The 15154-nt window shown below is 41.0% G+C and overlaps 1 long non-coding RNA gene and 2 other non-coding genes across 3 annotated transcripts; all 3 read right to left on the bottom strand.

Annotated features, from left to right (window-relative positions):
- Window positions 1-2605: 2605 nt before the first annotated feature.
- On the bottom strand, window positions 2606-6634 carry LOC116680300 (uncharacterized). The gene is made up of 3 exons (XR_004329738.1): window positions 6530-6634; window positions 4440-4603; window positions 2606-2708 (listed from the first exon to the last, which is right to left on the bottom strand). It is a non-coding gene; the product is annotated as an uncharacterized LOC116680300 (long non-coding RNA).
- A 4497-nt stretch (window positions 6635-11131) lies between these two features.
- Window positions 11132-11203, bottom strand: trnae-cuc (transfer RNA glutamic acid (anticodon CUC)). The gene has a single exon. It is a non-coding gene; the product is annotated as a tRNA-Glu (tRNA).
- Window positions 11204-14340: 3137 nt separating this feature from the next.
- trnac-gca (transfer RNA cysteine (anticodon GCA)) lies at window positions 14341-14412 on the bottom strand. The gene has a single exon. It is a non-coding gene; the product is annotated as a tRNA-Cys (tRNA).
- Window positions 14413-15154: the final 742 nt, after the last annotated feature.

Here is a 15154-nt window from a genome sequence, read left to right as displayed (position 1 = left end):
TTTGTTACCGGCCTTGAGCCAGGCGGTAACAACCGGTTGATGGTCTGGGATTGGTAGTGCTTTATCAGCCTCTCCGTCTCAGGGATTGGTTGGCACTCTTTGTTTCTTAATTAGATCAAAAATCTAAATTTGATCACAAATAATACTTTACATGAGAACCATAATCCAGAAAAACAAAGCATGAATATATTGTTGAATCTGTTAAGTTAAATTGGTAGAAATGTACATTACGATAAACGTGACTGCACATTATATGAAAGGCACCGAGGAGATTATCAAAACTGATTTTTCCCGGCCTTTATTTATCAGAGTTGCCCCCCCCCGACCACTATCAGAGGGCCGCAGTTTAATCGACTACTGGTTTTTCTTTTAGGAATTACGGTAAAATGTATAAATCCTAAAAGACATTGTGAAACCCTCTGTGTGCATTCATTAATATTGAGATTAGATTTCTGGGACTCTTCAGTCTGGAGTAACCTCTTTCCTTCACTCACCTCCTCCTCCCTGACACCTTTCCTCTTGCCATCCTTCTTCTTCTCCTCCGTCTCCTCGTGTTTCTGCAGGTACTCGGTGATAAGGTCCAGGTCCAGGTTTTCTTGCGGCTCCCATGTGTTCTCCTCACTGGAAAGGTGAGTGCAGACAGAAGAACATCTCCTCACACTTTGTTGTTAGACAATCCATTCTCACGCTAATTATCATTACTATTATTCCTTTTTTCTATTGCCATCTTGTAAGGTTATTTAAGGTTATTTGTGGGTCTGCACTTTAGTGTCAAAATACCAAACCTTCAACTTGAGGGCATGATACCAAGCTGACACTTATTTGCAATATGTTATATATCTCAGGACCAAGAACACCAAGCATTAATATTCTAGACTCATACTTACTCTGAGAACCCTTCCATTTCAGCAGAAACTCTACTCTTCCCTTCACCACTCTGCGGTCCAAAACCTTCTCCACCACATAATCCTCTTCTTCCTCTTCCTCCACCTCCTCGCCCTTCTTTCCTGCTGTGGTCGCCAGCTTGCCGTCTGCTGAAGGTGCCTTTAGTAGACCCAGGAGGTGTGTGTGACAATGATACAAGGGTTAGAAGAACTAATGGGAGGTGTGAGTGAATTCTAGTTGACCATGTTTTACTATATAAAATCTTCTGTTTGACTGGAGAAAATGAAGGGCTGATGAGGGACCAATCCATAGGACTCCAGAGTGTCAAGTATCTCCTGCATTCAGACTGGAAGAACTACTAAAATGTAAGGCCCAAAAGTTATTAACTGGAGCTACAAGCTACATGCACAGTAGCCTGGATCAACCACACTTCATTTAGCAGAACATCTCCAGATGTTCCTGTGTGAAAATGGAAAGTTCAGAAAGACGTTTTGATGGTGCAACAAGGCAGGCCTGGTCGCTTCTTTAAGGGAATAACTGTAAAGATTCACAAAGAATATGTTTACCGTTAGTGAGGGCTGTGCAATTAATTGAATTTTGATTTGAATTTAGATTTTGACTCCAACGATCACAAAAATAGTATAATCGAGAGAAAAAAATTCTGTATTGAAGAACACTCTTATTTTGTCTTGTATTCTGAATGACACGCATGCGCACATCTGCCCTTCCCGAAGCCATAAAACCTCTCAGCAGTCAGGGAGGCATCCAGTGGAATTTAAAAACTCAGCACGAGTAAAGATGTTAGAAGGAGAGCAGCCAGAGCAGCGTTTAGTCCGCAAAAAAGGTAAATCCTACTCCGGTGTCTGGGAAAAGTTAACGTTCGCTAATTCTGCGGTCCCTCTGCCTGAGCCGCACAACAAGGTGCTGTAGAGCCCAGGAGCCCTGGCGTTTATCTAACATGTGTCTGTGTAAATAATATTTAATAATATTTAAAAAGACAAAAATGGTTTGACTAAAACTGGCCATGATACCCAAGTTCTCTTTGGACTAAAACAATAAATGGACTGTTCTCTATAGCACTTTTCTAGTGTCAACGACTACTCAAAGTTCTTCTACATAATACAGGAACCATTTACACACATAAGTACACTGTGGCCGAGGCTGCTGTACAAGTACACCCCGTACTCAGGGTTCAGTGTTTTTGACTTTGACATAGGACTGCAGGGATTGAACCACCAACCTTCCATTGGCAGGCGACCGCTCTATCACTAAGCCACAGCCGCCATCTTTTAGTGTTGATATGTTGATGGCGGCCCGCCACGGTATAGGGCAGACGCACAACAGGGTTTCTGCTATGTACAACGCCGCTCCTTCAGCTGTTCATGAAAAGTCATGAAGTCGTAATTACGCGACTCTGCAGAGCCGTCTGCTCTACTGGACTCAAGCCAACTGTCATACGCTCTCTTTCGCCAAAGCAATTGGAATTGCCTAGTCTTACTATTTTGCATGTATGTATGTATGTATGTATGTATGTATGTATGTATGTATGTAATATGCATGTGCATATTGTAATGACGAGAGTCATTTATATATAAATCCTAAAAGACATTTGTGAAACCCTCTGTGGGGATTCATTAATATTGAGATTAGATTTCTGGGACTCTTCAGTCTGGAGTACCCTCTTTCCTTAACTCACCTCCTCCTTCCCGACACCTTTCCTCTTGCCCTCCTTCTTCTTCTTCTCCATCTCCTTGTCTTTCTGCATGTACTCGGCGATAAGGTCCAGGTCCAGGTTGTCTTGTGGCTCCCATGTGTTATCCTCACTGGAAAGGTGAGTGCAGACAGAAGAACATCTCCTCACACTTTGTTTTTAGACAATCCATTGATCCTTTGAGGGCATGATACAATGCTGTAATCTATGCTGTACATTATTTGCATACACACACATATACAGTACACGCCAAAAGTTTGAACACACCTTCTCATTCAATATGTTTCCTTTATTTCATGACTATTTACATTGTAGATTATCACTGAAGGCCTCACAACTATGAATGAACACATGTGGCATTATGTACTTAACAAAAAACTGTGAAATAACTGAAAACATGTCTTATATTCTAGTTCTTCAAAGTAGCCCCCCTTTGCTTTTTTGATAGTGCTGCAAACCCTTGGTGTTCTCTCAATGAGCTTCATGAGGTAGTCACCTGAAATGGTTTCCACTTCACAGGTGTGCCTTGTCAGGGTTAATTAGTGGACGTTCTTGCCTTATTAATGGAGTTTGGACGATCAGTTGTGTTGTGCAGAAGTCAGGTTGATACACAGCCGACAGCCCTATTGGACAACTGTTACAATTCATATTATGGCAAGAACCAATCAGCTAAGTGAAGAGAAACGAGTGGCCATCATTACTTTAAGAAATGAAGGTCAGTCGGTCCGGAAAATTTAAATGTGTCCCCAAGTGCAGCGGCTAAAACCATCAAGCGCTACAACGAAACTGGCTCACATGAGGACCGCCCAGGAAAGGAAGACCGAGAGTCACCTCTGCTGCTGAGGAGAAGTTCATCTGAGTCACCAGCCTCAGAAATCACAAGTTAACAGCAGCTCAGATTAGAGACCAGATGAATACCACACAGAGTTCTAGCAGCAGGCATATCTCTAGAACAACTGTTAAGAGGAGACTGAATCAGGCCTTCATGGTCAAATAGTAGCTAGGAAACCACTGCTAAGGAGACGCAACAAGCAAAATAGATTTGTTTGGGCCAAGAAACACAAGGAATGGACATTAGACCAGTGGAATCTGGGCTTTTGGTCTGACGAGTCCAAGTTTGAGATCTTTGGTTCCAACCGCTGTGTCTTTGTGCGACGGAGAAAAGGTGACCGGATGGGTTCTACATGCCTGGTTCCCACCGTGAAGCATGGAGGAGGAGGTGTGATGGTGTGGGGGTGCTTTGCTGGTGACACTGTTGGGGATTTATTTAAATCGAAGGTATACTGAACCAGCATGGCTACCACAGCATCCTGCAGCGACATTCCATCCCATCCGGTTTGCGTTTAGTTGGACCATCATTTATTTTTCAACAGGACAATGACTCCTAACACACCTCCAGGCTGTGTAAGGGCTATTGGACCAAGAAGGAGAGTGATGGAGTGCTGTGCTTCCACAGTCACCGGACCTGAACCCAATCCAGATTGTTGGGGGAGAGCTGGACCGCAGAGTGAAGGGAAAAGGGCCAACAAGTGCTGAGCATTCTGGGAACTCCTTCAAGACTGTTGGGAAACCATTTCAGGGGACTACCATTCAAGAGAATGCCAAGAGCAAAAAAGCAGTAATCACAGTAAAGGGGGGGTACTTTGAGGAAACTAGAATATATATGACATGTTTTCAGTTATTTCACACTTTTTCATAATTCTACATGCCTTCAGTGATAATCTACAATGTAAATAGTCATGAAAATAAAGGAAATGCATTGAGTTATATGATAATGATATATATACACACAGTGTATCAGGACCAAGAACACCAAGTATTAATATTATAGACTCATACTTACTCCGAGAAGCCCTTCCATTTCAGCAGAAACTCTACTCTTCCCTTCACCACTCTGCGCTCCAAAACGTCCTCCACCACATACTTCTCTTCTTCCTCTTTCACCTCCTCCTCCTTCTTGCCTTCCTTTCCTGCTCTGGTCGCCAGCTTGCCGTCTTCTGAAGTTGCCTTTAGTAGACCCAAGGAGGGAGGGGGGGGGACATGCAGAGATAAAGATACAAGGGTTAGAAGAACTAATGGGAGGTGTGAGTGAATTATAATGTGTTTTACTAGATTAAACCTTCTGTTTGAATGGAGAAAATGCAAGGGCTGATGAGGGGACCAATCCATAGGTCTCCAGAGTGTCAAGTATCTCCTGCATTCAGACTGGAAGAACTACTAAAATGTAAGGCCCAAAGTCATTAACTGGAGCTACAAGCTACATGCACAGTAGTCTAGACCAACCACACTTCATTTAGCAGAACATCTCCAGATGTTCCTGTGTGAAAATGGAAAGTTCAGAAAGACGTTTTGATGGTGCAACAAGGCCGGCCTGGTCACTTCTTTAAGGGAATCACTGTAAAGATTCCCAAAGGATATGTTAACGCCATCTTATATCTAACTGGGATGTTTTGAGAGTGATTGGAGCAGGATTGCTGAGGACGAAGTAATGTTACACAGACTGATAAGCCATGGATGCAGCACATGAAAATAGTGTGTGTGTGTGTGTGTCTGCTCTCTGTCAACATGCACATGTGTTTCTTCTATCAGGGTGAACAGTTCCTTCCTGAGACTATGTAGCAGAGCCAAAGTCGCTGCATCCAGAGTTTAGCCCCGCCCACGACTATTCTGAGTGGTTAAAAGAAAACAAACAAGCCAGAGCGTTTCTTCTACAGTAAAATAACAAAGCAAAAAATCCCAGTTAAAGCTGTTTTTAACTTTAATAAATGGAAACATCTTTCAAAGAGACAACGAGGAATCCTGTTAAATAATCCTGATTTCAATAGAAACCAAAGTAATTGGGATTCATATCTCTTTCCCTAACGTACGACACAGAAAAGCTTCAAATGATCACATTTCAGAAACATAAAAATCAGCAATTGTGTGTTTGTTATAAAGAAGATATATTTCAGGCAACGCATTAAAGCTCGGTCTATTTGCTGGATTGTTCCAAGGTAACTGTTGGTAGCTAACGTTAGCAGATAAGCCCGTTGACAGTGTTGAGTTATGAAAAGTTAAAAACAATGTATTTATGAATGTTAACTAGCATGTTAGTTAGCAGTAATTAGCCTGTGTCTATGATAATTTTAACTAGCATGTTAGTTAGCAGTAATTAGCCTGTGCCTATTTTAATGTTAACTAGCATGTTAGTAAGCAGTAATTAGCCTGTGCCTATGTTAATGTTAACTAGCATGTTAGTTAGCAGTAATTAGCCTGTGCCTATGTTAATTTTAACTAGCATGTTAGTTAGCAGTAATTACGTACGTACCGTTATAACTTTCAGACAGGTTGCTCACGTCACATTTACGTCATCAAGCTCAGTTGGAGACTGCGCAGTAACGCTCAGCATCACCGGGAAAGAGCTTCTAATAGACTTCACTGGTCTCCGTCCAGAGCAACGGGACCTGTTGGTCCACTTCTTTAACTGTCTATGGTTTCACTCACTCACTTAAAACAACTACTAACTGGCTCTATTAGCCTACAAGCTAATGCTAGCTTGTAGGCTAATAGAGCCAGTTAGGTCAGTTGGGTCAGTGTTTTCTTTCTTTCATTCCTATTTCAGGTCTGTCAGTCACAGTGAAAACGGGGACATTTCCGGGGACAGGTCACCAAAACCGGGGACTGTTTCCGGAAACCGGGGACATCTGGTCACCCTCCACAAGGACTTTAGCTTGTGCTACACTAACTGCTAACGATGCTAACGATGCTAGCGGGCTAACGATGCTAACAGCCGTTGGTATCATAACTTTTACCAACTGTATGGATGTAAAACAATATTAACACACACACACACATGTGTATGTTTTCCATATGTTTACATATGGAAATGAAAAAAAGTACACATAGTTTTCCATATGTTTACATATGGAAATGGATGAATATATGGATGTTTACCTTCCGTCCGGTTCAGTGAGTCAGCGTTATAAAGATAACTGATTCTCTTCATCATCACGGATAACGGTCGTTCTCCACGTCACCGCCGAAGGCCCGCCCCTCTGCCCTCACATCGAAAGCTGATTGGACGGGAAGTTAACAGCAACCAATAGAATTAAAGTAGGTCAACAGATTTTAAAAAAACTGTATTTTTACTGTAACACTGAACACATTCAAAATAAATTATTTAACGGTTACAAAAAACAACAACGGAAAAACTACAAATAATATGTAATATAGAGTATACATAATTAAATCAACCTGACGTGTGTAGTAATAACAATAACTGAACTTTTCTTTCATAAACATTATTTTAATATTTAAAATCCTGAAAATGTAGAAAGTAAGTGTGTGTGTGTGTGTGTGTGTGTGTGTGTGTGTGTGTGTGTGTGTTTGTATGTGTTAATATCGTGAGTACATTTCTTGACTTATGATTGTATGAAATTATGGTTTAAGTAATGATAATGTTTATATTAACTCAATGTTCACATCACTCCACTTTGAAAGTCTTTACACTGTTTTCCTGCCCCTTAAAGAATGTATTTCAAAATACTACTGCATACAGAACCACAGGGGATAGATTTCAGGTTGAAATATACACAAGTTATACTTTAAATATCAACATAGTATTAAAATTAAAAATGGGCGTGTACAGAGAGGGATAATAGGCTGATTCACATGTGCACACTTGTAGGTAATATGTGATTTATGAACAGAATATTACATAGATGAGCATGCACACGGTTTTATAAATCTGATTTATTTTTGGCTTTTGGGTGTATGTACACTTTCAGCAAGGATCCTAACTGCAGTTTTATAAATGAGACCCCAGATTATTTACATTGATTATGGTGGAGATATGCTGCTCTATACACGTTAAAAGTGGTGATTATTTACATGGATTATGGTGGAGATATGCTGGCTCTATACACGCTAAAAGTAGTGATTATTTACATGGAGTCTGGTGGAGATATGCTGCTCTACACACGCTACAAGTAGTGATTATTTACATGGAGTCTGGTGGAGATATGCTGCTCTATACACGCTAAAAGTAGTGATTATATACATGGAGTCTGGTGGAGATATGCTGCTCTAAACACGCTAAAAGTAGTGATTATTGACATGGAGTCTGGTGGAGATATGCTGCTCTATACACGCTAAAAGTAGTGATTATTTACATGGAGTCTGGTGGAGATATGCTGCTCTATACAAGCTAAAAGTAGTGATTATTTACATGGAGTCTGGTGGAGATATGCTGCTCTATACACGCTAAAAGTAGTGATTATTTACATGGAGTCTGGTGGAGTTATGCTGCTCTATACACGCTAAAAGTAGTGATTATTTACATGACCTGAAGGCGGCGGCCTTCTGTCTTTTAGACTTTTAATCTGAAAAGCCCTGACTTAAGGTAAACCGGAAGTTTGGGGCTGGCGGCGGGATAGCTGTGTTTTGTTTGCTGCTGAGTTCCTAAGTGATTTTTTCGGAGACAGAGCTCCAGGTGAACCTGCACGTGTTCAGGTAAATATCTTAATAAGTGCTCTGTTACACGGCAGCCAGAGTGCGTGCGAACAATAAGCGAATAGAAGCCCGAGCGGCGCATGCGTTAACACGCTAGGCTAGCTCCGTTGTTAGCTCCGCAATTAGTTTCTTGGCTAACTGCTAGCTCCGCTATTAGCTTCATGACTAACTGCTAGCTCCTCTGCTAGCTCCGCAGTTACCTTCGTGGCTATAGCTTCTAGCTCTGCTGTTAGCCACGGAGCTAACGTCTAGCTCCGCTGTTAGCTTTGTGGATAACCACTAGCTCCGCCGTTAGCTTCGTGGCTACCTACTAGCTCCGCTATTAGCTTCGTGGCTAACTGCTAGCGTTAAAGCAGGGGTCTCAAACTCAATTTACTTGGGGGCCGCTGCAAGTAGAGTCTGGGTTTGGCTGGGCCGCATCAAGTATTCCAAAAAAACCCTCTATTTCCTCAAAAAAAAGGCGCGGAACTGCCGGTTCTTTAAACCCCTAGATCTGATATGGTTGGTGCATTTCACAACAACAGACATCACATTGTCAAACCTCAGGCATTTGCCGCAAAGGGTACTTAGCTAGCTTGAGAACGGTTACGCCGCTGTCAGGAGACTACTATAGCCCATAAGTGACATGCGCAATGACAAAAAGTTTCAGAACGCGCGGGCCGCACTAACACTTAACTTTGATGTCAAGAAGGGGGCCACAAAATATCATCCCGCGGGCCGCAATTGGCCCCGGGCCGCGAGTTTGAGACCCATGCGTTAAAGTCTCATCTCTCTTCTAATTTGTGCTGTGTTGTGTGATTTAACGTAATCTTTCCGTGTTTTTAGTCAGTTTGAGAGGAGTTTTATATGCTAGCAGCCTCGGACTCGGCTTGTTTCTTAAAGCATTAATTCTTTTACTGTGAAATTCACTTTACAGTACTTCAATTTTTCATAAAGAAAATCCTGAAATAGTCCAAATTTTACAAGAAACTGGAAAAAAATCAATAATAAAGTACAGTAACATAAAAAGGTCCAAAGAAGTGTTAATATTTTAAGAGAGTGCACTATGTGTATATGTGTGAATATGTGTTCATGTTATGTTGTCTTGCCACTAAATGTTCCTTCGGGATGAATAATGTATATATCTATCTATAGTATCTATCTATCGTATCCACTATCTATCTATCTATCTATCTATCTATCTATCTATCTATCTATCTATCTATCTATAGTATATGTCTATCTATAGTATATCTATCTATCTATAGTATCTATTTATCTATCTAAAAGTACATTCAACCAATACTACGTTTCCTCCAGTCCATTATGAATGCAGAACTCTGAGTTAGTGCTGCACAATTATGGCTAAAATGATAATCATCACGTACATCACGTACACTTATGAGCACCCTATGTTTGAACATGGTGTTTGTTAAGGACAATCCATGACTAACACAGAAGTCCAACAACAGACAACCACTCTGGTTCAGATCCGGCTGGCCGTTCCTCCCGATCAAGCCTCTCCAAGTATCTCCACCATTGCCTACGTGTGCGTTGAAGTCCCCCAGCAGAACTATGGAGTACTGGAGCCCCATACAGGACTCTATTCAAGGTCTCCAAGAATGCAGAATATTCCAAACTCTTGTTTTGGTGCATATGCACAAACAACAGTCAGAGTTTTCCAATAAGTCCAATAATGTGGAAAAAATAATGTTCCTTAATAAAAATTGATGAGTGGTCGCTGTCCCACATACCCCCCAGCCATAGTTACACAAGCACATCCTCTGTTTCCCCAAGCACTCTTTACCTAATACCCAATGAAACAATACACAAATCCATCAATCTTTATTTTAAAAAGAATGCTATCCCATTGTTAGTACACGTGAGTGTCCCTAGTCTAAAGCCTCCTGTCCACTATCTTGTCGGGATCATTTGGATGCAGCCTTGGCCCTTCACCAGGCGAGGTCGCTATTACTGAAGCTTCTAGTAATGAACCCATTTTCAAACCAATTGCTCTAAGTGGTTCAGTGCTTCACCAAAGCTTCATTTGCCCTTCACTATCAGCACCTAGTTTCTTGACTTTGTAATGCCTTATGTCTACTGTAAAAACGTAACTTGAGTTAAGCCATAATTCATTTTTATTTACACCTTTGCTTTTCCCACTGTGACATGTCAAAATGTCAAAAGGTGCATTGTTTGAAAGCCCATCTCTACACATCCATGTTCCACTCCCAAAGGTGGTTTTACACGTGCTAGTTGTCCCTTAAACTCACAGTTTATTTTTGTAATTTATTGGTGTTTTTCTGTATTTAAAAAAAATAGAAATAATCTGTAAAGTTAACAGGAAAATGTATGTAAAATCACAGTTTTTTTGTACAGTGTGTCAAGTACTGACTATTCCCTGACCGGGAATTGAACCCGGGCCATGGCGTTGAGAGCGCCGAATCCTAGTCACTAGACCATCAGGGAATCATGTTTATTAAATTTATCTTTGTATATGTGAGTTTCCTTTCTCTTACTGGAATGACTCATATTGTTTTAGGCGAGGAATGGCGCCTGGCTAGAGCTTCAGAAGGCAGGACATGACAGATTGCACATCTGTCACATAGTCAGTTTGTAGTCTTAAATACCAAGTCTCTTGCTGTTCCTTGACTAGTTGGCCACCCCTGCTTTGCATCGCTCCAGGTAAGCAGAAAGCAATCTGTTATGCACCTTTGCATTGCACTAAATGTCAAAATTTGGACGTGAATCCAACAATAACATTATTTGACACTCAAGTACATTGTTTTTCAGTTAAAAATGTTGGTTAGGGGTTTAGTTACTGCTTGAAAAAATGAAAATAATTGTCATTGAGATGGAGGCGGATGAAGTGTTTATGACCCATCAATGATGACAAAAGTATACATCCGCTGTCGGGGGTCTGATTTAAAGGAAATGGTACTCTTTAAAAGTGTTGGGGTTAGCTTTAAACTAATGAGGAAGAATTTGACAAATCTAAATCAACCAAAACTAGTCCAGGAACTTTCTCTTTTAAATGTAACACCTGTATCTGTCAAGTCCTGACCATTCCCTGACCGGGAATTGAACCCGGGCCGCGGCGGTGAGAGCGCCAAATCCTAGCCACTAGACCATCAGGGAGTCCCATCGGTCAGATTTATTTTTGTAGATGTGATTTTCCTTTGTGTGTAATTTAGCATCTTTCTCATCTTTTCTCTCATTTCCTCTTTTTTCCTCCTTTTTCCTCTTACTTTTCGTCTTTTTCCTTCTTCACTCCCTCTTCCCCTTTTTCCTCTTCTTCCACCCCCTATGAGACTATTGATCCCCAGCTTTGGCGCAATGGATAAAGAGTCTGACTTTGGACTCTAGGTTTGACTCCTGGCTAGCTCGTACTGTCTTTAGTGACTAAATCCCTTGTTCGTCATTTCCAACTTTACCCCCCAGTACAAACTCTACAAAGAAAATGTATATCTATAAAGAGCCAAATGATGAGTAATTAAAGTAATCTAAGCCTCTTGGTGTCAGTCAACTACAACAATAATCAAGCTCTTGCTGTTGTTTTTCTGTTTTTGCTTGCTAATCATCTTTCCTTGAAAAAAAAAAAATTTTTCCCTGAAGGACAGAATCCGCAGTGCTAGATAAACCATCCATAAAATTTTCATTTATTAGTCAACAATCAGGGAAAACGGGAAAATACCAGTACAGTTGATATTCAGAGTTCCCACTATGCTTTCATAACAACAAGGCCCTACTGGTACCAAGTGGCCGTGATCGTATAGTGGTTAGTAATCTGCGTTGTTGCTGCAGCAACCCCGGTTTGAATCCGGGTCACGGCAGCTTTGTGAAGCTAGTTCTCTGTAACGCCTCCAAATTGTTCCATCCTCTGCTTCTTTCTACATTGATAGAAACTTGAGGGCTCAGGATAAAGGTCCTGCAGGAGGCCCCACATTTTGGACTACAACAAAGATTTGACTGGCTGTCTGTACACTTGCCAACCAAGATCACCACTGTTTGCATAGAATGGTGTGAGAAGCCAGGTAGTCCCAATGCTCTCTGAACGTAGGACTAGTGGGGCAGTGGGTAATGCGTCTGACTACAGATCACAAGATGTTAGGGTTGACTCCTGGATAGTTTGTTCTGTTCTTTAGCTATTACATTACTTGATCCTCACTTCCAAGTTTACTCCTGTGCAACCTGTCTATCACAATAAATTTACACATATGAGGAGCCAAATGATGTGTAAATAGCTTTACAACATGTGCTAAAACAGCTCTAAATCCTTTAATTTAACTGAAGCACAGCTATCATCAAGCTCTCTCTGTTGTTTTTTTAGAATCAGCAGTACTAGATAAACTATCCCTGGAATTGTCAGTTGTTACTCATCAATTAGGGGAACCTAGAAAATAGCAGCATAATTGTGGATCCGATTTCCGACTATGCTATCACAACAACGCAGCGATTTTAATACCAAATGGTCGTGATCTTATAGTGCTTGGTACTCTGCGTTGCGGTAGCTGCAGCAACCTCGGTAGGAATCTGGGTCACGGCATCTGTGAGAAGCTACTTTTCTGTTGTTTCTTTGAATTACTACATCTTCTGCTTTACTTTACATTGATAGAAACTGCTAATTGCTATGCTTTGTATCAGCAGCAAGTATATTTTCAGTCTGTTGATGTTTAACAAATAATCTGTTGCTGCAAGTGAAATGTCTACAGTCCTCATACCTGCCGTAACACCCATAAAAACTGGAGCATAATACAATAAATACACTACACTACAGTGCAAGTACATAAATACATTACTGCTTTAACTTTTACCGGACAGCGGGGGCACGGAGCAGAGCAGAGCGGCCGTTAGGGAGGAATCCTCCTCTGTGTTCAGCTCCATTTTGAACTGGCAGTAAAAAACTTAACGTTGGAACTTTATGATGAATAGAAATGTTGACAGGTTGATTTCTGTTAATAACAAACACAACTAAGGTCAATAGAAAAAGAAAATATATATAAATGAAAAGCCGTCTTTGTTCATCTTTCCACTGTTCCTACAATCACCACTCTGGTCTGGTTGGAAACTAAAGGATCTAAACTAAAGGATGTTCCTCTTTAACTAAAAGGTCTATCTCTGTTGGGATCCATCCCATAATGTTGTCACACACTTAGAATAATAATCTGAGTCTGTCAGCAGCAACAACACAACCTTTAGTGGACGCTGACTTTACCTTTAAATTAGGAGTTTAAACAGAGACACAACAGGAAGGATACATCCATCAAATCAAGTCCCCAATAATCAGCATGTGGCCTTGTTTTATTTCAGGTAGTCAGCATGGAGCTGTTCCACATTCCCAGACATTTAAAACAAGTCAATCATTGGCGTTATTCTATGAGTCAGATGAATAAATCAGCTGTTTGCTATTTGAGCTGCTCTGTTTCCTGCTGCTCCGTCATTCTTTAGTGTCCTCTGGAAACAGGTTGCTGTCCTTTATGTGTCTTTTGGATGACATCATCAGTGTCTTTGCTTTAGTCTGAAGAAACTCCAACAGATTTAAAACCACATGCAGTCACAGAAAATACAAACAGGGAATAGAAAATGTAAGACAAAGAATGTGAAATGAAAAGTCCCCAAAGTAAGAAAATATAATGTTAATCTACCAAACAACAATAACTGGAGAGCATCCAATTAAACATGGCCAACTTCCAGTATGTCAACTTCAGAGTCAGAGAGACGTCAGAACCAGTCCAACCTGTTCCCAGAGCCAGTCAGTGGGAGAGCAGTCCCCCATCAGATGATGGAGTTCTACTATCTGTCCACTAGATGGAGCTAACTGACCATCTAATGAGCTGAAGATCAGCAACTTGTACAGCAGCAGATATTCAATTCCATTTCAATTTTATTTATAGTATCAGTTCATAACAAGAGTTATCTTGAGACACGTTACAGATAGAGTAGGTCTAGACCACACTCCAGAATTTACAAGGACCCAACAGTTCTAGTAGTTTCCTTCAGAGCAAGCAACAGTCCTTGCGATCCTTGAAATTTGCTTTATGTGGGAATTAAAGGATTTATTTTGCACCATTGTGCATTGCTTAAAATGTCCACACACACTTTTATAGATTATGCTTCTGCCTTAATTTTAAGCTGTTAATTGTTTAACTAACCTGAACCAGCCCTCTTCCAGCTCGGCTCACCAATACAAACCCTATACAAACGACAACCTTGATGCTGGCAGGTAGGAATCAATGAAAACTATCATAAAGACAATAACCTACACACATCACTGCAGGGGGCACCCAGATTTGAACTGGGGACCTCTTGATCTGCAGTCAAATGCTCTACCACTGAGCTATACCCCCACACACTCTATGTTGGATATGATTATGGTGCAGCAAAACAATGGCTGGGCCTCCACCATGTGGTTACCTTCACAGTCTGAGAAAGTATCCAAATCTCATCTACTGTATGAAAGGGAGTTACAGTTTTTTACAATTGCTATGACAGATTTTTCAATACATTTAACAAGTTTGTGTTTTGCACATGCATTTTATTTCTTTTGTTGAAGAAATTCAATACAACAAATGAATGACCATCTCAGAGTAGCTTTATAGAATCTACAGTTTATGAAAAAAAAGACAGAGACAGAATTGCTGCAGTAAAGACTTTACTTGCAGAAGGACATTACTGCAAGTTATACAAACAGAAAGAACACCAGAATAATAATTTAAAAAAAGTCAAACCAGGCTGTGATTGGATGGGAATGGTGGAATGCAACATTGTCCCATGTGATCACTTGTATTGGCAAGTGGTCTCCCACCTGCCCCCTTTCTACCTCTGGCACCAGTCTTTGGTGCAGGTCTTCTAAAAACAGAAGAAGGCGGTCGGTGTTGTAAGGGCCAATCTCAGAGTTATGCAGGAGTGCACCATTGTTGGAGATTGCAGCGCACATGGTGATGTTAGCTCCTCTCTGGCCCGGCACGGTAACTGTGGCCCTTCTTCCAATTATGTCTCTCCCACGGCGACGCCTTTTCGCCAAGTTGAACGTCAACATAGATAATTTCATATGGGACTTGATTGGCCTCCAACTCCATGACTCTCTGA

The sequence above is a fragment of the Etheostoma spectabile genome, unplaced genomic scaffold, assembly GCF_008692095.1.
Source record: "Etheostoma spectabile isolate EspeVRDwgs_2016 unplaced genomic scaffold, UIUC_Espe_1.0 scaffold00018357, whole genome shotgun sequence".
Taxonomy (NCBI): Eukaryota; Metazoa; Chordata; class Actinopteri; order Perciformes; family Percidae; genus Etheostoma; species Etheostoma spectabile.
This window is presented reverse-complemented; position numbering and strand designations above follow the sequence as displayed.